Genomic DNA, 23,773 nt, shown 5'->3' with positions numbered 1-23,773 from the left:
TGAGAATCTTTCTTACCAAATAACCCTCGTAGTGGGTTATTGTAACTAATTTATTGCTCAAAGTTTGTTTTTCTTTATATATGAGCGATCGACCTTCATTTTATCACGAATTTTTATAAATTTTGTTAATTCCCACTTCCCTACTTAACTCTTTTTTATACAACTATGTAATGCGATGTTGCCGGGTGTATAAAAATTCCTAACACGATTCTCGTATATATAATTGCCTATTAATTGATTATAAAAGATTATTTACAACATTTTTTGCTGTGATTATACTAAATATTTTTAAATGGATATAAAAATGTTGACGACCGACCCAGTGAGTCAATTGCTTGATTTTTATTAGTTGTGTATCGACGACCGTGAACCTGAATATTAATCTTTAAATCGTGTGGTCAGACACATCGGGATTTTCCATACCAGAAATTTCCTCTATTAAAAGTGGGTAGATACTCATACATTTATCGAAATCACTTTAAATTAAATGTTTCATTATATAAATTATTATTAAACGAAGAAAATTTCAACGTCACAACAATAATTAAACGTAAAAAGTTATATTTATTATACGTTATTTGTGTTGCCTATCCAGTAGGCTTGATATAAAAGTTCGTGATCATGGATCATGTATATAAAGTATATTTTTTTAACGTTAAGTTATGCAACCAATTTAACATTCCGATCGATATAAAATAAACAAAATTATTTATTAATGTTTTTATTAACAATAAGTACTGGGAATCTTAAATAGTTATATAGATAAAATATTAAATCCTACTTATATTTACTACCATGAATAAAATAAATTAAGAAAAAATTTGAAACCCCAAAAATACAGATTACGTCATTATCAAGCTAGAAACATTTTATTACTCGATATAAGATTACACCGTTGCCAAACGTAATATTTTCGTCAAATTTTCACTTCAAAAGTAGGAAAAAGTCTTATTGATATATTTAATAATTTCAAAAGAAAATTGATCATACTCCTAAAATGGAGCTACCTTAAGTACCAATTATAATAATTAACGTTACACATATACGGATATACAGTGTGATATAAAAATAACTTTATTTATTAAACGTTTTTGTAGTTGAAACGTGATGAATACTTTTGGATCACACTGTATATTTTCAACATATTTTATTAAGATACACGAAAATAGTGATATGTCATTCAAATATATATATTTTTAATTAAATATTGAAATAATTGTGTTATGTGAACCGATTCAACGTAATTATAACCTCATTTTTTTGTGTCTTGTACAATATTTGTTTTAAGTTCACTTTTCGCACTGACGCTGACAGGTTTAGCGAACAGAGACTATATTTTCTAGGATCCACGGCTATTAGTATATTAAAAAATTATCTAAAATTGCTATAATATACTATTTCAAGATATAAACAAGTTCGTGACCTGGGTTAAGGCGGGTTTAGTGTTTGGTTTGTTCACATCTACAGTCGATAGGTGAAAGCACCATACGCGCTGTTTACGAACGTTACATTCTAATTGTTAAACACGCCTAATGCCAATGTGAATATTTCTTTTGTTTACGATGATATTATATTTTGTTTTTGTTTTTATATATTAAATAAATAATAAATAAATACTAATAAAATCACAATGTGAAATCCTTATTCTCGATAGAATCACAGGCATACCCTGAAAGAAAAAATAATATAAATAGAAGGTATAGAGTTTCATGTATACGGGGGATGGTATATTTGTTTTACTTATCATAGAAAATTATGTTTTTGAAATATTGTATGGAGTATTGCGTAATAAAACAAATTGTTTGTAGCATAAAATCAAATAGACAAATTTCTGTAAACAAATTTAGATCGATGTACTGATTTATTAATACTATTTGTATATAATTTTTTGGTACACACTGTTGATATTTGATTGGATTGTTCTAACTAGGTCACAATCTAGCTATTGACGTTGTTGACAAACGATAACAAATGTCAAAGATCAATAAAGTTAAAAGACAAATCACCTACAATTTATCACAAAATGTGGTGCAACTTTTATATACATACAAATATTTATACGTTATATATTTTTTTTAATATCTTCGTGAGTTCATTTTTGTTCTAATCTAGAAAACTGACTGTTATCTTTTACGAGGGGACTTCGATAACATAGGTCCACACAATTTTTGTTGCAATTATTTTTATAATGCTTCTAATAATACGAGGTTGGTTCTAGAAGTACCTGGCCTGACAAAGAAAATTTTTGGGAAAAAATATATTAATTTTTCCATATACGATGTTCAATAAGTTCGATACAGTTTTTATAATAATAATCGTCAACTTCGAGAAACTATAAACAGACTCAAAAACTTGGTTTTGGTTTCCAAAAATTGTAATTTTTTGGAAAAGTTTTAATTATGGATTCTAGTTGAGTCTTTGAGTCGAAAATTATTTTTTTCCAGTTTTTAATTTACCTTTTAAAAGTAAGTTAAACAAATTCAATAGGTGATAGATCAGGGCTGTTTAAGACCTATTCTATTAATGAAATACGATTTTTTTAGTTCAAAAGATAAAGATTTAACTTTATTTTCATAAAAAGAAAAATTATAGTTGAAATATAATCAGAAAAATATATTTATATAGAAAAAACTTTGAACTAAATCGTTAAATTTACAGTTTTTGATTAATAATTCCAAAAATGTGATCCGTATCAAAAAAATCATGATATACTTTTTTGAAGTAGACAAAATTTTCTATAATTTGAGCCTTATAGAAATTCTTTAGGTTTGATAGATTTCGAGATACAGTTCTTCAAAAATTAACCATTTTTCTCGTGTTGAAATTCGTGTTTACAGCCATCTTTTTTTACGAAATATTTGATAAAATGTTGATTTATACGGTATAAAGTTTTTTCGGGTTAAATTTAAGTATGACTACAACTTTTTTTAACGATCAGTTGTTGAAAATAACGAAGAAATACTTTTGAGTAAAAAAATCTGCATATTTCGTACATAACATCGAATTAACCTTCGAAAAACTTTAATTTATGATTCAATTGTAGAATACTGATCAATATTGAATCATTATTTACCATTGTACTATTTATAAACAACATTTTAGTTAAAAATAAAAATATCGAAAGCAACTTTTTATATATATAACGAAACTAACCTGCATATCAATAAATTTCTTTGCAAATCCCATTAACGTATTCAAACCCATACAAACACAACTTGTCTTTATTTTCCGTCGGAGGCGTGGTACTGCTCGTGGTCGTAGACACGAATCCTTTACATTCTTCGAGTTCCGAATTTTGCGAACATTTATTTTCGATAGTCTGTTTTTCCTCAACGACAACTTCGTCGCAATTCCCTTTCGATTCGGTGCCATTTGGGCACGATTTGGCTCCTACGATCTTGGTTAAATTCGGTTCGAAAGCGTTCACCACGGTACCATTCTGTTCTACGGGGAATGCCAACAAAATGCCGACTACGAGAATCAACACAAACAGAAATATCCTCGTGATTTTTTCCATATTATTAATTTTTTTTTTTATTTTTCGTGTTTAAATAACGATCGGTGTTGGACTAATCGGTACTAAATTAACAAAAGGAGTGATACGTTTTGATACAGATACTACAAATTAACTTGGTATGAATGTATCTGAGGTGGCAAAGGTCATTTACCAGTGGCGGGTAAACGTATTAAAAATTATGTGATATAGAGACGTTTCTAAATATTTTTTATCCTTTATTATCGTTTCGTTTTAAATATAAATCGGTTCGTAACAAAATTATAATCATCCTCTTCTTCTTTTTCTTGTCATTCTCGTAGTCTTGTATACAGAAATCATCCATCACTATTTTCGATAGAAAATTATAGGTTAGAATCGATATTACTTCAAACGAATACCTATTAACACCGATCCGGAGCTCGAGACGAATGTTAACCCCAGAATAACACTCAATTCTTCATTTAATTATACAAGGACACATACAGGGTCCTGAATTACAACGCTCTTTAATCTAAAGTGTCAGTTTTTACTAGAAATCGTTTTTTGGTTTTTAAATCTTCGAGATACGTTATTCTGGGTACTTAGTTGAAAGAATAGAGATGGGAGATAACGAAAAACGATAAAAAAATACGAGGACACATACAGGGTCCTAAATTAAAACGCTCTTTAATCTAAAGTGTCAGTTTTTACTAGAAATCGTTCTTTGGTGCTGAAATCTTCGAGATGCGTTATTCTGGGTACTTAGTTGAAAGAATAGAGATGGGAGATAACGAAAAACGATTAAAAAATACGAGGACACATACAGGGTCCTAAATTAAAACGCTCTTTAATCTAAAGTGTCAGTTTTTACTAGAAATCGTTCTTTGGTGCTGAAATCTTCGAGATGCGTTATTCTGGGTACTTAGTTGAAAGAATAGAGATGGGAGATAACGAAAAACGATAAAAAAATACGAGGACACATACAGGGTCCTAAATTAAAACGCTCTTTAATCTAAAGTGTCAGTTTTTACTAGAAATCGTTCTTTGGTGCTGAAATCTTCGAGATACGTTATTGTGGGTACTTAGTTGAAAGAATAGAGATGGGTGATAAAGAAAAACGATAAAAAAATCATGATGAATAACTGGACGAACTACGTGAAGTAATTAAGGATATATTTGATATACCAAAATATAATTTAGGACGTTCTCCTTTCTTAAAGATTCGACGAGAAATTTTAAAAACGTAATTTATTTATATACACTAACACTTATACACTAAACTATTCACTAATTTATTTAAATACATGTTTCACTATCACGATGACATCAATTTGTTTACTGACTCATTTATATACTATTATCGCGTTCCAGAATATTCGATATCACGGAAATCTTTCGGGAAATTGTCTCTTAACATATTAGAATAGTATCGGCTTCACGTTATCATTGGACGAGTTCTTAATGGCGTTTTTATTTTTATTTTTATCTATTTTTTTTATGGTAATTCGTATTTATCTAAATTATCGGCAGTTTCCCGCCCCAACGCCCGCCTTTTTGTTTTTATTTGCGTTATCCTTTACTAGGAGAAAGTTTAGGTGCCGCTGGATTAATTGGTGGCACTCTGACTGGTACGAAAAGTTTCATGATTGATAAGACTTATCGAAATTTGTTTGAAAATCCGTGTGCATCTGTTAATATATTTTTTATTTATTGTAATAATAGAAATAACAATGGGGATTCACTTAATTCGGTATAAAAACGACGTTCCGAGTTTTAAATTCATAAAAACATCAGTTGATTATTAATTTACATAAATATCCAACGTTTAGTCTGCTAATAAAAATTTTGGCAACGCCGCAACATATTATGTCTGTGTCTGTGTCTCATAACTGAACGATTTTGATTAGATTCTAATAAAATTCTTTCCCAATATTTAAACAAACAGTTTTTACATCATATTTGATGAATAAGATCGTGAATCTTATTGAAAAACGCCGAGAAAAGTGTATATAAATTTAGGTCTAGTACTTCTTCTTTTTTTTGCTCTGTCTATGGTGTAAACCGATTGACTTATACACAGAATCTTCATTACTGAAATTTCTACATAAGTATCGGTTTATTAGAAGGTAATATACGATAGTAAATTACGGATTACCCTCGTATTTATTTTTGTTTACTTGAAATAGTTCTCGTTAAATTTGTATCATTGTTGATATAATGATTAGAAATTTATACTTCTCAGTAATACTTAATCATAAATATATAAATGATCGTTTTGATAAAATAGTGTTGAAAGCTTTGAAATCGTTAAAAATGTTGAGGTTATTTTCGATTTTTTTAGTGATAACGATGTTTTTTTCTATTTTAAATTGTTTATATTTACCTAACAACTCAAGTCGTCAATTTGGCAGTATAATAAAAGCACCATGTCAAGAGGGATACATAGAAGTAGCCAATAAATGCTTAGAAATCTTCGATCATTAATGTAAGATCTATTACCCTTATTAATATAAGTAAAACTAGTAATTAGAACAAATAAATTCATTTTATAAAAATTCTACGTGAAATTATATCGAATATACCTTCCCTTAGTTCATATCTATCTTTTTTTTTTCAATTCTATCTAAATTTATACGTTTAGTAGTTGAGACAATCTGTATATATTAATTTGAACACCCAGAAATCGTAGCAAGTTGTAGATATTTTGACTTTTCTCGTGTTTTACTCTTTGTTCGCCCCCCGTAATTGAAATCACTTTTTTTGGGCTTTTAATTGTTGAGACAATCTGTATATTTTCGTTCAATCACCCAGAAATCGTAGATATTTTGATTGTTCTCGTGCTTTACTCTTTGTCAGCCCACTTGTAGTTGTAACTACAATATTTTTTTTTTTGATTCTTCATATTCGTAAAATAAAAACTCAGGTTAACGAACTTTATAAATCATAATCAGTGTTGAAGAAATATTTTGTTTGATTTTAGCAAAATTATGCAAACTCATTTATATCAACATGGAATTTTCGTCATAACTATTAATTATAATTTATAGTTTTATTAGATATCATTTTTTAAAAAACAAAAAATGATGTATCCGCTATATTTTTTCGAAAATATCTTTTACGTTTTTAGGTACACTTTAGTACAATCGAACGGGACTACAAGGACATTGTCATAACAAAAATTAAAACTTTTATCAAAGTAAATTTATTAAAACAAATCTATAAAAAATAATGATGTGAACTGACTTCTGTAATAAAATATACTTCAATTATCTTATCTGTTTTTGTAATTTTCCTTTATTTTTACAGTTTTCTTATACGAGGGTAATTATTAATTCATTTAAATAATTATTTATATATTTAGATATCTGGCAACACTGGTATCGAAAGGTATAATTTCCACGGCCATCTTGAAGTTTTAAATTCTCGACAAAACAAACGAGGGAATGTTACTCGAACAACGTTGCCAAATTAATAAAAAATAAATAATAATATTCAATATTATGAAATATTTTGTTATTAATTCTATAATAATAAATATTTACGTATTTGAGATCTAAATATACAAAAGTTTTCAAGTTTTTAAGTAATAATATAAAGTAAACTGATAATATAGTGGAGAATATAACTTACAGAAATTTGACAACGTCTCACAAATTGATCGTGTCTGTTCTATGTTTTATAAAAAAGAGAGTGACCTTTCAAAACAAATCTGAAGCAATGTTAAATTATTTCTTTATTTTCAATAAGTAGGTTATTTGTGATTATTACAAGAATCAGTGAACAGTTATAAGGTTATATCGAGTTTAATTAGTAAAAAATGGATTGTAAATTACTTATATTGTTTTTTTGTGTGCTCATATTAAAAATGTTGTTTAATGGCGTTGATTCACGAAGTTTACCTCAAAATCGTGATAGGAATATACCATGTGGAGACGATTTCATACAGATAAACGATGATTGTTACAAATTGTGATAAATAAAAGTGAGTACAATATTTAATTATAAAAATATACATCGGTAGGTTAAATGAATGAATTAACCCTCGTAAAACAAACACATAAAAAGAGTATCAAATTAACGAATTAACACGTGCTGAAAACACTTTACATGGAATTTGTTGATAACGTTATTGCCGATTTGATAATATGTAAATATGTTGATGATCTCATCCAATTATCTATTTGCAATAATTTCATATCGTAATTCCTTCTAATCTCGCTAAAAGAGACAAAGAGGCACCCGGCTAATATCCAGTATACTGGAATGTTAAGGTCAATTTTTTGTTTGTTGTCTGTTGAAATTTTGCAAGTGTTTTCCAATTGCATTATTTATTGTATTAAAACCATTATGTTGCGAAAATATTTGTATAAACAACATACGTTTGGCAACGTCTTCAAAACGTAAAGGAAATTGTCAATTCATGGCTTTTAACGGATATTTCGTTGACATATTTTTATGGGGTACCTACGACTTGCAAATCTGTCAATAATGCGGCCATCTTGAAATAGGAAACTTCTGTTTTACACCAAGAAATACGTTTAGAACAAAAACTGACATTTATTTATTTATTTAAATAGTAAAAAATGCTTTAAAACACTTATTTTATAACCTTCTTCGATGTAATTTAATCATTTTCATTCCTTTGATAGTATAAAATAAAATTTAGTAGAGTTTGATACACCGTGAAAAGTTTAATGTTTATATATGTACTCAAACGTGAGTTTTTATCTATTTTCAAAGAGAAATTATAAAAATACCGTACATACGAGTACCTTCTCCCGATTTCTATTTAAAAGTTGTCTGATTCAAATTCGTTTTTTGATATAAAGTACGTAAAGGTTATGTACGAGTTAGATTACATTTTTTGATGCACCCGGTAATACGAATTTATCACGTAACGTCGACGACACCGTATTTTCATACGTTCTCGGAATTTAGTGACTGTTTTTTTTTTAATGTTTTTTTGGTTCGATTTACATTAACTTTCGATAACCTTTTAAGCATTCAAACGTGATTGATGATGGTATCTTCGTCTTACAATTAGTTTTTGTAAACAAAAAATATTGTTTTATGATAAATAACCTACAAAAATCGAAATTTATCCACTATAAATGTATTTAAAAAAATAAATTTCTTAGAAAATATATTTTGAATCTTATTTCTACTTCTTTTCATAATATATTTAATCGTAGACCTCGACCCTATTACACTAATTCAATACTCAAGTCAATATCTGATTATAGTTAAGTATTTTTTAAAAATAAAGCATACATTTCATATAAGTATATATTGTTGTAAAAATGCAACATGGCAACGCTGTTAGGGAAGTGGTAAGATAAAGATAAAAGATGACGTAATATTCTATTGAAGCCATATTTGAATAGAGATGGTAGATAATAATAATAAGTTACTTTATATTCAACTTGTAACTGCTATATAGAAGAAATAAAAAAGAAGAAGCATCATTTTGTTTTTATATTAGTTTTGTTGTGAATTTTGCATAGTTCAGTATAAATTAATTTTTTTTTAATATAATTATCGCCATGGAAAAACCTTATGTTTTCGTTATGGTGTTTTGCCTACTTAATGAGATCTTTGCTTTTATCATTAATCGGAAAGTTCATTAATTAGGTGATATCTGTCAACTGTTAAATGAAATTACGAGATTTTTCTTATCTTTTTTTCTTAAATTTTAATTAAGTTACATTGTAATCTATACAAATAAGGAAAATATATTTATACCATTCATTCATGAGATATTTTACGAGGGTAATATGTTAAGTTATATAAAGTCGAAGAATTCCAAGTCTAGCTGCTATAAAAAAGTATTTCTGAAATATAAGTTAGGTCAAACTTTTTCGATACGCCTTGTATAATTAATATCACTAACAATATTGTTCATTTTTTTTTCTAAGACGTAGTCATTTGTTTATATTACTCATTAGATTGGCCGGAAAGTGATTAATGATTGCATTGAACTTTTCTGTCGGCTCGCCGCTTCCTTTTTCAGTTTTTTTATATCTTTTGTTAGCATTAAAATAATTTGTTAGTTTCGATATAACCAGGGACATTATTACTACTCTCCAAAAATAATATACAGATATGTTTTCCGTTAAATTATTTTTGTTCTTGTTTATTGTCGTAATATTGACGTTAGTGCTAGAATCTGATTCTTACATATACCCAATCAAAAGATGTAACGAACATGAAATATATTACAGAGGAAAATGCAGATACGCTTTCAAGTAAGATTTATTATCATTATTTTACGGTTTTACATTCATATATTTTTTCATTTCTTAACCATTCAAATCAATTTTACATTAATACGCATCGTTTTGATCCTAATATCATACAGAAAATAAATTTTACATCAATATATTTCCTCCATATTGATTTTAGTATCAACACAGTTTTTATATTTTCATTTACAGCACTACACTATCACCATCTATATAATTAACCTTATACAACGGTTTTCTAATACATAGTTAGAAGTAATCTATCTTTATTGTAATGTAGTTTCCTTCTATTCGAAATTATATGTTACTAGTTTTAGACAATAGATGGCAGGATCGGTTTCAAATGAAATCAAATCTTTTTAAATCCATAAAAATGTGTTATTATTTAATTTAGTAATTCTATAACTAGTTTTACATGATATTTCATTTAAAACCTTCTTTTTTATAAATTTACATTAAAGAAATTGTGTGTGAAATATGTGTTAATGTTTTTGAGGTATGACGTCAAGTTTTTTCTGCATAACTTTTAACTATGATGAAAACACTTTTAACTATGACGAAAAAAAAGTTTTTTTGTTATTTTCATATATTTCTTTGTCGAAGAAGTGAAAGAATCTAAAGAGAATCAAGCATATTTCCAAGATATGTTTTAATCGCCATCTATTGAGAGCAATAGACAATAACGTAACGCCATCTTTCATATATCTATAAAATTAATTTATACGTGAAATGAAAGTTATTTTTAGTTGTTTTATAATGTTTTTATTTATTACAGATAAAAATAATGGACTTTCTTCACCTACTTCATGATAACTACAGCAGTTACTACTTAGTATTTACTTGCTTGAATATAATATAATATAAGTTAAATGCTAATCCATGTTTATCAAATAAAGATTAACAAAAAATAATGTTTTTTATTTTCTCCATGAAGTAAAACCTGAAATTGAAATATTTATACATTATTACACGTATTTTACGAAATTTTTGATATTATTCACATCTTAATATATAACTAGCCGCCATCTTGTACGACGATAAATATTTTTGGACTTATAAATAAATGCATTTTGATTGCCTCTAATTATATAACACAAAATTTAATAATTTTTTCGAAACTTTGTAAAAGCTAACAAATTATCACTATAATTAACAAAAAGACGATTGAAATAATGATAAATGCAATGATGTATAGATGAAATTATTTACGTCAACTGTCAGCGGCCATATTGTAAGAAAAAAACGTCATTAAACATTTAATCATAGTTTATATTGTAAATTATGTCAAAAGATTTATTCAAATTTTAAACCATATTTGTTTTTTCTGACTTTTTTTGTACATGCTTCAAAATTTAAACCATCAAAAAACCAGAACTACTTTTTGTGATGTAGTGTCTTATATAAACATAGTATAGTCCGGTCAAATTAGACCAAAACAAAGTAGTAAATTAACAAAAATTCCCACGGAGCTGAATTTCGGTGAAGAGTTGATTCTCGCTATTAGAAATGAATTCCCAGAACCCCTAATCGATACCGTGTGTAATAAAAAAGTTATTCAATGGAAAAGTTAAAATTTTCTATTTTTTTTTCAAATATCCATGAAAACTGTAATTCGTAAAAACTTAATTACTTGAAATCAATAATCAAAATTAAAATACTTCACAGGTATCAATATTCATAATCCCCGATATCTCAAAAATAGTGAATCTTAGCAAAAAAACTTTCAGAAGAGTTTTTGTAGATAATTTTATGATCTATAATTGTTGTCTTACACATTTTTTTGATAAAATTCACTGCTTACCATAAAAAACCAAAACACCCAAAAATCTTTGCCCGTGACCTTGAATAACCTTAAAAGTAAGTAAAATTATATTTTGCGTCACACTTTTTTTTAATTTTCCATCAAAACTATGTTTTTCATATATTTATTTTCATTATAATTAAAAATAAACGTCTCTATAATTACTTACTTATTCTGTGTATTGATTAGAAATTATCCGGCACATTCCCCTCAATAAAATTTGTTGTTCAGGACAAGGGTGAACTGTGGGATGTAAATACGTAAAATTCCTTTCTCTTGGAACGTAACCAAAGACACATTTATCACAAAACATTAATAAATATAATGCAAAACAAAAAATTTCTAACCTCATTGTAAACGTTCTGCTTCTATTATATTTAATTTCAATTATCAATCAAATTGCATCATTTATTTTATTTGATTACGACATTATTGTTCGATTTAAAACTATCTAATTTTAGTTATTACGTTCATTTATATTATTTACGAGGCCTGATCAAAAAATACTAATATTTTATTGAATATATATACATAAATAATTGTGAAGTTTTCGACTATACCCTGTAGGTTTAAGATATTTAAAACCGGAAGTTGATTATAACCCTGTACACGTCAATAGCTAAACACAAATCGTGTCTTTCAATAGAAAGCGGAAATAGACATGATTAGGTAACTCTACATATCTAGGGAATTTCTCGCGTTAAAAACAAAATATAAATACTTTCATCTGTAGTTTAGCAGGTTTTTCATATCCTTTCAATCCTTTTTATAATTTTAATCTTACTAAAGAAATTTATCAAACGCATTTGTAGCTTTTCCCCTAAAATTTATTTTTATTTATGTCGCTATAAGAAAATAAACAAAAAAAACCGACAAAAGACAGAGAAGGAAGTCTGGATGAAACATTTCCGTACAGAAGCAATGGCTGACACTAAGCGTGAATTATGACATCATGAATCTAAGACGGCCGGCTTAGCCGGTTTAGCTGGTTTATTATAATAAGTGAGATGTGTTGCCAAGGACACGTGTATAAACAATACCCAACCGCTAAGGATTAGATACGTTCTAAGAATGGAAAAGGTGAAGGGAATTAAGGATATATATTACATTTTTTCATAAGAAAATCATATAAAATTTAAAAATGCACGATATGTTATACGTTAGTCATCAAATATCTTCTTCTTTTTCTAATTTTTTTGTCCTATTTTGTTAAATTAATTACGGAGAATTACAAACTTACGATAAAGTTCATTGAACTTTATTGAAATGGAAATCAAAGAAATTCAATATTAAAACTTTCAAATCAAGTCCTCGTATAAATTATTGTTATGAAAATACAAATATGCAAAACTGCTTCTAGCTTAAACTTTGTTAAAATAATTTCTAATAGGAGCAACGACAGCCGATAATGAATCTATTTTGAAACTGAATTAGAAATAATCGTGAAATGCTACGTTGAAACTAGTAAATATCAACAACAAGCCATTTAACTTGAACAAAATCAATTCAACTTTTAATGAACGTTCTATCTACGACTGAACTTTCGAATTTGGTTTTTGGCTAAAGTCCCGTTTAGTACTTTTTCCCATATAAACTAACAGAGGTGGATTCAGTTTCAATAAATACGATTAAATATTTTTTATTATTATTTTTATTGAAACTATTAGTGTCGATGAACTTTGATTTCAATCTATTACCGCTATTGACTAATAGATGGCGTTAACGTATTCCTCATATTATTTCGATTATTCTATAAATAACAATGTAAATATTTTCTATTATTGGATATGGATCTGTTAGGTACTATAAATTTTAGTTGTCGGTTATATTTAAATTTATAAGTGGCATTTCAAAATATCCTTTGTTTGTCTCTCGGAAATGACTGGTGTAGTCCGAATTCAATCGAAGGTCGACACGTCACTTCCGGTCATGTATTGGATGTATAACGGGCTCACAAAACAGGAAATTAAAATGTACGTTGAAACATGGCAGTAACACCGCACCAAAACCAATATTGTTGATTTATTTGTATATCTGGATAATACCTTTGTTCAAAATAGAGGATATGATGATAATTGGTGAATTATATCCGTATCAAATGAGATAAGATCGACAAATTATATGGTTTATTAGATAATTTGTCATTTAGGGGTAACGATAATTCGCCATTTTATAAAATGGATCAAATTTTTCTATAATACTCATAGTTTTTGGTTTCTTAATATACGAAAAACATTTTAGTAATCGTGAATAATGAACTATTTCGTTATAAACGGCGAAAATCGTTTCTGGCCGCACAAACTTCGTCGTATAGGTGTAGTTACCGACTGAGTGATGCGCTCGCGCTGGAATCGTTCAATAGCCGTTCGATTAAACTCGTATACGAAATCGTGATGCTTCGTGTATTGAATACGAGGCCATTAAAAAGAATCAAATATTATGATAATTGTTTCAATTAAAACTACGTAATTAACGTGTTTATGTGAATATTTCTAATAAAAAAAAAAATAATAGGGAAGCGTTGAATTTAGTGGTATCACAATTTACACTCGAATTCTCGAAGTTACAACTTCAACGATGGGGAAAAGTTAAGGTCTCAATAAACGAGATTTTACTTATTAAAAGCCAACCGTGAAGTTAAACGGAGCCGAAAAAGTGAGAAACAGTAAAGGAGGAGAGTTTATACAGTGTGTTTATAAAGTATCGGTATTAATATTACGATTTTTGTTAAATTTATACAAAATGTGTCGAAAAATAGAAATAATTTATGGTAAGTAAATTATGTTTATTAGTAGGGGTGGTATCTATGAAAAATGTACGAAAAAAACTATTTTTTTTTTGTTTTCTTGAATTATTTCCTTGTATGAAACGTTCCTTCAGGAGCATACATCCTTTATTTTCATCATATTTCAGGATTACAGTCATTTTAACTTTATTTATTACGAGGAAAAATTTAATGTCTCACAGATGTTTTCATACGAACAAAAGAAAAATCCTTTACTTTTACTGTCTTTCCTCACGAGAGAAATTCGAATGAATATTATATAGTGAGATCACGATAAATCTACAAATAAAAAATGAGAAAAAACTGGTTTTTCTTATATATAAAAAAATTATTAGTATCATTAAAAATCACTTAAATCCACTTCTGGACGTTCTGTATAAATTTTTAACTCAAAATTTGGTTTAAATTTGAAAAATTTCGAAATATATTCAGTATTATACTAGTATGATTAATTATTATACGGGGAAAATCGAAAGTAATTTAATAATAAGATACACGTCTTGTATTTGACAGTTACACGGACTGAATCTTCTAATTTAGGGTAGAGACGATTACTAACACTTCATCCCCACTCTAATCGAAGACTTGGAAGCAAAAATCACTGATAGAAATCAGCGATTAAGTGATTTTAAGCTAGCAATACTGAATAATGAAACTACCTGGTAGATAGACGGTTCTAGGTTTTAATCAGCGATTAAGTGATTTTAAGCTAACAATACTAAATAAAGAAACTACCTGGTAGATAGACGGTTCTAGGTTTTAAATACTCAGTAATTTGATAAAAAAACACACTGAAATGATAGAGGGAAATATAAAACGTCGTAACAAGGAAGATTTAGTACCTAGGGGAGAAAAAATTGTGGACCACATCTCAGAGTATCCAGAATTCGAGGTACAAACACCCGGATAAACTTCAGAGTTTCCTCAGTGATATAAAAAGGTGTTTTATTGACTGAATCTTCTAATTTAGGTTAGAGACGATTACTAACACTTCATCCCCACTCTAATCGAAGACTTGGAAGCAAAAATCACTGATAGAAATCAGCGATTAAGTGATTTTAAGCCAACAATACTGAATAATGAAACTACCTGGTAGATAGACGGTTCTAGGTTTTAAATACTCAGTAATTTGATAAAAAAACACACTGAAATGATAGAGGGAAATATAAAACGTCGTAACAAGGAAGATTTAGTACCTAGGGGAGGAAAAATTGTGGACCACATCTCAGAGTATCCAGAATTCGAGGTACAAACACCTGGATAAGCTGCAGAGTTTCATCAGTGATGTAAAATGGCGTTTTAATGTCTGAATCTTCTAATTTAGGTTAGAGACGATTACTAACACTTCATCCCCACTCTAATCGAAGACTTGGAAGCAAAAATCACTGATAGAAATCAGCGATTAAGTGATTTTAAGCTAGCAATACTGAATAATGAAACTACCTGGTAGATAGACGGTTCTAGGTTTTAAATACTCAGTAATTTGATAAAAAAACACACTGAAATGATAGAGGGAAATATAAAACGTCGTAACAAGGAAGATTTAGTACCTAGGGGAGGAAAAATTGTGGACCACATCTCAGAGTATCCAGAATTCGAGGTACAAACACCTGGATAAGCTGCAGAGTTTCATCAGTGATGTAAAATGGCGTTTTATTGACTGAATCTTCTAATTTAGGTTAGAGACGATTACTAACACTTCATCCCCACTCTAATCGAAGACTTGGAAGCAAAAATCACTGATAGAAATCAGCGATTAAGTGATTTTAAGCTAGCAATACTAAATAAAGAAACTACCTGGTAGATAGACGTTTTTAGGTTTTAAATTCTCAGTAATTTGATAAAAAAACACACTGAAATGATAGAGGGAAATATAAAACGTCGTAACAAGGAAGATTTAGTACCTAGGGGAGAAAAAATTGTGGACCACATCTCAGAGTATCCAGAATTCGAGGTACAAACACCTGGATAAGCTGCAGAGTTTCATCAGTGATGTAAAATGGCGTTTTATTGACTGAATCTTTTAATTTAGGTTAGAGACGATTACTAACACTTCATCCCCACTCTAATCGAAGACTTGGAAGCAGAAATCACTGATAGAAATCAGCGATTAAGTGATTTTAAGCCAACAATACTAAATAAAGAAACTACCTGGTAGATAGACGTTTTTAGGTTTTAAATTCTCAGTAATTTGATAAAAAAACACACTGAAATGATAGAGGGAAATATAAAACGTCGTATCAAGGAAGATTTAGTACATAGGGGAGGAAAAATTGTGGACCACATCTCAGAGTATCCAGAATTCGAGGTACAAACACCCGGATAAACTTCAGAGTTTCCTCAGTGATATAAAAAGGTGTTTTATTGACTGAATCTTCTAATTTAGGTTAGAGACGATTACTAACACTTCATCCCCACTCTAATCGAAGACTTGGAAGCAGAAATCACTGATAGAAATCAGCGATTAAGTGATTTTAAGCTAACAATACTAAATAAAGAAACTACCTGGTAGATAGACGGTTCTAGGTTTTAAATACTCAGTAATCTGATAAAAAAACATACTACAATGATAGAGGGAAATATAAAACGTCGTATCAGGGAAGATTTAGTACCTAGGGGAGAAAAAATTGTGGACCACATCTCAGAGTATCCAGAATTCGAGGTACAAACACCTGGATAAGCTTCAGAGTTTCATCAGTGATGTAAAATGGCGTTTTATTGACTGAATCTTCTAATTTAGGTTAGAGACGATTACTAACACTTCATCCCCACTCTAATCGAAGACTTGGAAGCAGAAATCACTGATAGAAATCAGCGATTAAGTGATTTTAAGCTAACAATACTAAATAAAGAAACTACCTGGTAGATAGACGGTTCTAGGTTTTAAATACTCAGTAATTTGATAAAAAAACACACTGAAATGATAGAGGGAAATATAAAACGTCGTAACAAGGAAGATTTAGTACCTAGGGGAGAAAAAATTGTGGACCACATCTCAGAGTATCCAGAATTCGAGGTACAAACACCCGGATAAACTTCAGAGTTTCCTCAGTGATATAAAAAGGTGTTTTATTGACTGAATCTTCTAATTTAGGTTAGAGACGATTACTAACACTTCATCCCCACTCTAATCGAAGACTTGGAAGCAAAAATCACTGAAAAACAAGAAAAGGTTGTTGGTTTTGTTGGTAATAACCACCACTTCGATTGGGTCGATTGGTTTCTAGTTTTATTAGCTCTTGAATCTTTAGGTGACTTACCAGGTTTCTTCTTCTTCTTTTTCCACTACGATTTGAAGAAGAGGCGGGTTCAGTAGCACCACAAAGTTTTCCAAAACTTTTTGTTTTGGAATTGATTTCGTTTCTAATTTGAATGAATATCGATTATTGTCAAGATTGACCCTGTAGGATCAGTATTTTCACAACGGGAAAATAACGCGTCTTCCTTTAGCGACGCGGGGATAATACGATAAAGGAAATAGCGTCAACGGCGTCCCCCCGTCATCGACTTGGACCGGCAACAGACTGAAAATGATTTAGAATTGAAAATTGCATTCATATCGTGAAATATGGTGACGCGATGTCACCACCTCGATTCTATTCAATGCATTGAATTCAATTGAATACGTCAAATTTATGTATCTGACTTTCCGCGAGATTTATTTTTGTTTTGTAAATTATTACCGTTGGGGAAATCGTACAAGTCGAAAGATATAAATTTTTTCCTTCCTACCAGTCGGTTTTATACACACATATATACATAAAAAACAATCGAAACAATGTGGACTGAAGAGGGAGGACCGGGTACATACAAAACGAAGACCGTTCCGTTTGTAGTCAAGGTCATGGCGTTTTTTTGCAACAATTTCCATTGAAATTAAAAAAACTATCAACGGCGATTACGATACAATCAAAATCAAAGCAAAAACTCCCGAAAAAAGTGTTGTTTACACCAAAATGAATGAATTGCTACTTCAAACACACTATTCGCCAGATTTAGTCCCCTTTTCCAAAATTTTTGTGTGCCAGATACATCTGGAACCCTAATAAATCCTGAGCCCAACGAAAAATAGTCGAACGGGGTCAAATCAGAGCTATATAGTGTAATTTCGAGCTTATCTCTGAGACTGAGACTTAAGTACCTTCGTTGGTATTTAAAGTACAAATTTCCTTCTGGAAACTATTAGTATCGATGTCACATGACCTCGGATGACCGAAACGTACGTTCTTCATCAAGAAAAAACTCGTTATCAGACAGTTTCGCCCCCTAATTGACGATTTCTGATCGAAATTATTTGCGGGTGCATCGAATCCCTTATCCAAAGTAACCCCTTTTGTGTGCAAATCCGTATCTATGTTCACGAGAATTTCGTAACGGAAAGAATTTATCGATAACTTCACCGCGGCTAGCGCCCTTTAAGTTTTCCGAAAAGTCCCGCGGATTCAAGCCGCTTAAATAATTCGATTTCAAATTTAATTCTTCGAGTTTATTGAAGCTTTTAAAAGCTTTATTTGCCACTCGAATGATCGCGTCGTCGGCCGAATTCAACACCACGAGGTTATCCGGATTTTCAACGGAATTTCGATTTTTTTTTTGACGTTAATAAATTTATTTTTATTATTATTGATTGAATTTCGTTGATTTCTTATATTTTAATCGATTATCGCAATTGAATATTTAGTTCTCTGGTGTGTCATCTTTCATTTCTGTCAATATTTTAATCGATTTTTGCAATCGAAAACTTGGTTTTACTTTGATTCTCGATTCTGTCTATGTCGAGACAAATGATTATTAATCTCGACAACTGACATTGACAGTAATGACACATTTTGACTTTCTTATTGTCTGTGTTTTGTGGGTTATTCTTCTTTCTCTTTTAACTTGGCCTTTACCCATTTTATTACGCAGTAATCTAAAATGAATAGCGTTCTTAAAAGCGAATTTTAGGATTCGGGATTTACTATAAAAGAACGTTGAATTACTGAGAATAGAAGAATAACCTATCTAACCTATATTTTATACAGTGTGTATAATATTTAGTTTATTTTTTTGTTAAAATTAAAAAAGAAACTACTAACTATTGAATTATTTTTTATTAGTTGTTCAAGAAGGTAAATAAAAAACTATTTCAAACATTGTATCGATTCAGATATCTAGTGTATCTCCTGGAACTAAGTTTGGGACAAACTATACCTAAAATCGTGTTGAAAAATATCGATAGAGCGCAACTGCACAAAAAATCTTCCAAAGTTCTGAAAGCTGTATGAGGCGTCGGATCATTTTTGATTAATTTAATTATTATTATGATTAATATGAATAGGAATTTGTTCATGACGTTACGGTCGATTTTGACATTTTTACTGCGGTTATTTGTCAACTTAAATGTCGAATGCAATGTACAGCGTGGTTAAAAATTAACTACAACATTACATGGGAATTAATATTTTAAAATTGGATCGATGGAAAGAAAAATGAAAAGGAAAGGTAAATGAGAAGAAGAATTTTGACAAGAAACATAAAAAATAGGCATACATCAAACAAATAAAGAATCTGGGAAGTTTCTGGTACAAAATTTGTTCAAGTTTAGTAGTTTTTTGACGTTTTATAACCGAACTATTAGTTTTTTCAAAAAATAACCTCAGACAAAAATTATATATCAAGAACTTACCTATGAAAAACGTATTATACTTTTTTTTGTAAACTCTACCGTTTCTGAGATATAACGATTCAAAAATTTATTTCAATGATAATTTTTGTAGCTTCCCTATTATTTTTTATCTAAATTGACCAGACTATAACCCACGCAACATGGAAAAGGTTCTATCAGTTCTCGTAGAAATCATGGAGCTTGTTTACTAGTACAGCTTTCAGTTGATTGGTTACAATCATTTCGATGTTGTCTAAAGTTTCAAAATGACGTATGTCAAATTTCGATGCTGTCAACTTTCGATTCTCTTCACGATTTAATCGATTCTTGCTATTTAGAACTTTGTTATTCTGTATCTTCATTCTCGATTGTGATTTCGATTCTTTTCAAGTGGCACATCGATTCTCGATTCTATAGAATCATTCTAATCGATTCCGGTGATTGAAGGCGTCGTTCTTTGGTGTGTCAACTCTCGATTCTCTTAACGATTTCATCGATTCTTGCTATTTAGAACTTTGTTATTTTGTATCTTCATTCTCGATTGTGTTTTAGATTCTTTTCAAGTGGCACATCGATTCTCGATTCTATAGAATCATTCTAATCGATTCCGGTGATTGAAGGCGTCGTTCTTTGGTCTGTCAACCCTCGATTCTCTTAACGATTTCATCGATTCTTGCTATTTAGAACTTTGTTATTTTGTATCTTCATTCTCGATTGTGATTTCGATTCTTTTCAAGTGGCACATCGATTCTCGATTCTATAGAATCATTCTAATCGATTCCGGTGATTGAAGGCGTCGTTCTTTGGTCTGTCAACCCTCGATTCTCTTAACGATTTCATCGATTCTTGCTATTTAGAACTTTGTTATTTTGTATCTTCATTCTCGATTGTGATTTCGATTCTTTTCAAGTGGCACGTCGATTCTCGATTCTATAGAATCATTCTAATCGATTCCGGTGATTGAAGGCGTCGTTCTTTGGTCTGTCAACCCTCGATTCTCTTAACGATTTCATCGATTCTTGCTATTTAGAACTTTGTTATTTTGTATCTTCATTCTCGATTGTGATTTCGATTCTTTTCAAGTGGCACATCGATTCTCGATTCTATAGAATCATTCTAATCGATTCCGGTGATTGAAGGCGTCGTTCTTTGGTCTGTCAACCCTCGATTCTCTTAACGATTTCATCGATTCTTGCTATTTAGAACTTTGTTATTTTGTATCTTCATTCTCGATTGTGATTTCGATTCTTTTCAAGTGGCACGTCGATTCTTGACTCTATAGAATCATTCTAATCGATTCCGGTGATTGAAGGCGTCGTTCTTTGGTGTGTCAACTCTCGATTCTCTTAACGATTTCATCGATTCTTGCTATTTAGAACTTTGTTATTTTGTATCTTCATTCTCGATTGTGTTTTAGATTCTTTTCAAGTGGCACATCGATTCTCGATTCTATAGAATCATTCTAATCGATTCCGGTGATTGAAGGCGTCGTTCTTTGGTCTGTCAACCCTCGATTCTCTTAACGATTTCATCGATTCTTGCTATTTAGAACTTTGTTATTTTGTATCTTCATTCTCGATTGTGATTTCGATTCTTTTCAAGTGGCACATCGATTCTCGATTCTATAGAATCATTCTAATCGATTCCGGTGATTGAAGGCGTCGTTCTTTGGTCTGTCAACCCTCGATTCTCTTAACGATTTCATCGATTCTTGCTATTTAGAACTTTGTTATTTTGTATCTTCATTCTCGATTGTGATTTCGATTCTTTTCAAGTGGCACGTCGATTCTCGATTCTATAGAATCATTCTAATCGATTCCGGTGATTGAAGGCGTCGTTCTTTGGTCTGTCAACCCTCGATTCTCTTAACGATTTCATCGATTCTTGCTATTTAGAACTTTGTTATTTTGTATCTTCATTCTCGATTGTGATTTCGATTCTTTTCAAGTGGCACATCGATTCTCGATTCTATAGAATCATTCTAATCGATTCCGGTGATTGAAGGCGTCGTTCTTTGGTCTGTCAACCCTCGATTCTCTTAACGATTTCATCGATTCTTGCTATTTAGAACTTTGTTATTTTGTATCTTCATTCTCGATTGTGATTTCGATTCTTTTCAAGTGGCACGTCGATTCTTGACTCTATAGAATCATTCTAATCGATTCCGGTGATTGAAGGCGTCGTTCTTTGGTGTGTCAACTCTCGATTCTCTTAACGATTTCATCGATTCTTGCTATTTAGAACTTTGTTATTCTGTATCTTCATTCTCGATTGTGTTTTCGATTCTTTTCAAGTGGCAAACCAATTCTCGATTCTATAGAATCATTCTAATCGATTCCGGTGATTGAAGGCGTCGTTCTTTGGTCTGTCAACCCTCGATTCTCTTAACGATTTCATCGATTCTTGCTATTTAGAACTTTGTTATTTTGTATCTTCATTCTCGATTGTGATTTCGATTCTTTTCAAGTGGCACATCGATTCTCGATTCTATAGAATCATTCTAATCGATTCCGGTGATTGAAGGCGTCGTTCTTTGGTCTGTCAACCCTCGATTCTCTTAACGATTTCATCGATTCTTGCTATTTAGAACTTTGTTATTTTGTATCTTCATTCTCGATTGTGATTTCGATTCTTTTCAAGTGGCACGTCGATTCTCGATTCTATAGAATCATTCTAATCGATTCCGGTGATTGAAGGCGTCGTTCTTTGGTCTGTCAACCCTCGATTCTCTTAACGATTTCATCGATTCTTGCTATTTAGAACTTTGTTATTTTGTATCTTCATTCTCGATTGTGATTTCGATTCTTTTCAAGTGGCACATCGATTCTCGATTCTATAGAATCATTCTAATCGATTCCGGTGATTGAAGGCGTCGTTCTTTGGTCTGTCAACCCTCGATTCTCTTAACGATTTCATCGATTCTTGCTATTTAGAACTTTGTTATTTTGTATCTTCATTCTCGATTGTGATTTCGATTCTTTTCAAGTGGCACGTCGATTCTTGACTCTATAGAATCATTCTAATCGATTCCGGTGATTGAAGGCGTCGTTCTTTGGTGTGTCAACTCTCGATTCTCTTAACGATTTCATCGATTCTTGCTATTTAGAACTTTGTTATTTTGTATCTTCATTCTCGATTGTGTTTTAGATTCTTTTCAAGTGGCACATCGATTCTCGATTCTATAGAATCATTCTAATCGATTCCGGTGATTGAAGGCGTCGTTCTTTGGTCTGTCAACCCTCGATTCTCTTAACGATTTCATCGATTCTTGCTATTTAGAACTTTGTTATTTTGTATCTTCATTCTCGATTGTGATTTCGATTCTTTTCAAGTGGCACATCGATTCTCGATTCTATAGAATCATTCTAATCGATTCCGGTGATTGAAGGCGTCGTTCTTTGGTCTGTCAACCCTCGATTCTCTTAACGATTTCATCGATTCTTGCTATTTAGAACTTTGTTATTTTGTATCTTCATTCTCGATTGTGATTTCGATTCTTTTCAAGTGGCACGTCGATTCTCGATTCTATAGAATCATTCTAATCGATTCCGGTGATTGAAGGCGTCGTTCTTTGGTCTGTCAACCCTCGATTCTCTTAACGATTTCATCGATTCTTGCTATTTAGAACTTTGTTATTTTGTATCTTCATTCTCGATTGTGATTTCGATTCTTTTCAAGTGGCACATCGATTCTCGATTCTATAGAATCATTCTAATCGATTCCGGTGATTGAAGGCGTCGTTCTTTGGTCTGTCAACCCTCGATTCTCTTAACGATTTCATCGATTCTTGCTATTTAGAACTTTGTTATTTTGTATCTTCATT

The 23,773-nt window shown here is 30.5% G+C and overlaps 4 long non-coding RNA genes across 5 annotated transcripts; 2 read left to right on the top strand and 2 right to left on the bottom strand.

The window, feature by feature from the left end:
- Positions 1-705: 705 nt before the first annotated feature.
- Positions 706-3,670, bottom strand: LOC130902710 (uncharacterized). The gene is made up of 2 exons (XR_009060454.1): positions 3,154-3,670; positions 706-1,669 (listed from the first exon to the last, which is right to left on the bottom strand). It is a non-coding gene; the product is annotated as an uncharacterized LOC130902710 (long non-coding RNA).
- A 2,034-nt stretch (positions 3,671-5,704) lies between these two features.
- On the top strand, positions 5,705-6,745 carry LOC130902711 (uncharacterized). Its single transcript, XR_009060455.1, has 2 exons — positions 5,705-5,960; positions 6,603-6,745. It is a non-coding gene; the product is annotated as an uncharacterized LOC130902711 (long non-coding RNA).
- A 416-nt stretch (positions 6,746-7,161) lies between these two features.
- Positions 7,162-10,628, top strand: LOC130902712 (uncharacterized). 2 transcript variants are annotated; one of them, XR_009060456.1, is made up of 2 exons: positions 7,162-7,457; positions 10,493-10,628. It is a non-coding gene; the product is annotated as an uncharacterized LOC130902712 (long non-coding RNA). The 2 variants fall into 2 exon arrangements; XR_009060457.1 differs by lacking the exon at positions 7,162-7,457 and adding an exon at positions 9,433-9,720.
- Positions 10,454-11,883, bottom strand: LOC130902713 (uncharacterized). The gene is made up of 2 exons (XR_009060458.1): positions 11,688-11,883; positions 10,454-10,657 (listed from the first exon to the last, which is right to left on the bottom strand). It is a non-coding gene; the product is annotated as an uncharacterized LOC130902713 (long non-coding RNA).
- Between the last annotated feature and the right edge of the window lie 11,890 nt (positions 11,884-23,773).

This window comes from Diorhabda carinulata, chromosome X (assembly GCF_026250575.1).
Source record: "Diorhabda carinulata isolate Delta chromosome X, icDioCari1.1, whole genome shotgun sequence".
In the NCBI taxonomy this organism is placed as follows: Eukaryota; Metazoa; Arthropoda; class Insecta; order Coleoptera; family Chrysomelidae; genus Diorhabda; species Diorhabda carinulata.
The sequence above is the reverse complement of the archived record's forward strand: the minus strand, read 5'-3'. Positions and strand labels throughout refer to the sequence as shown.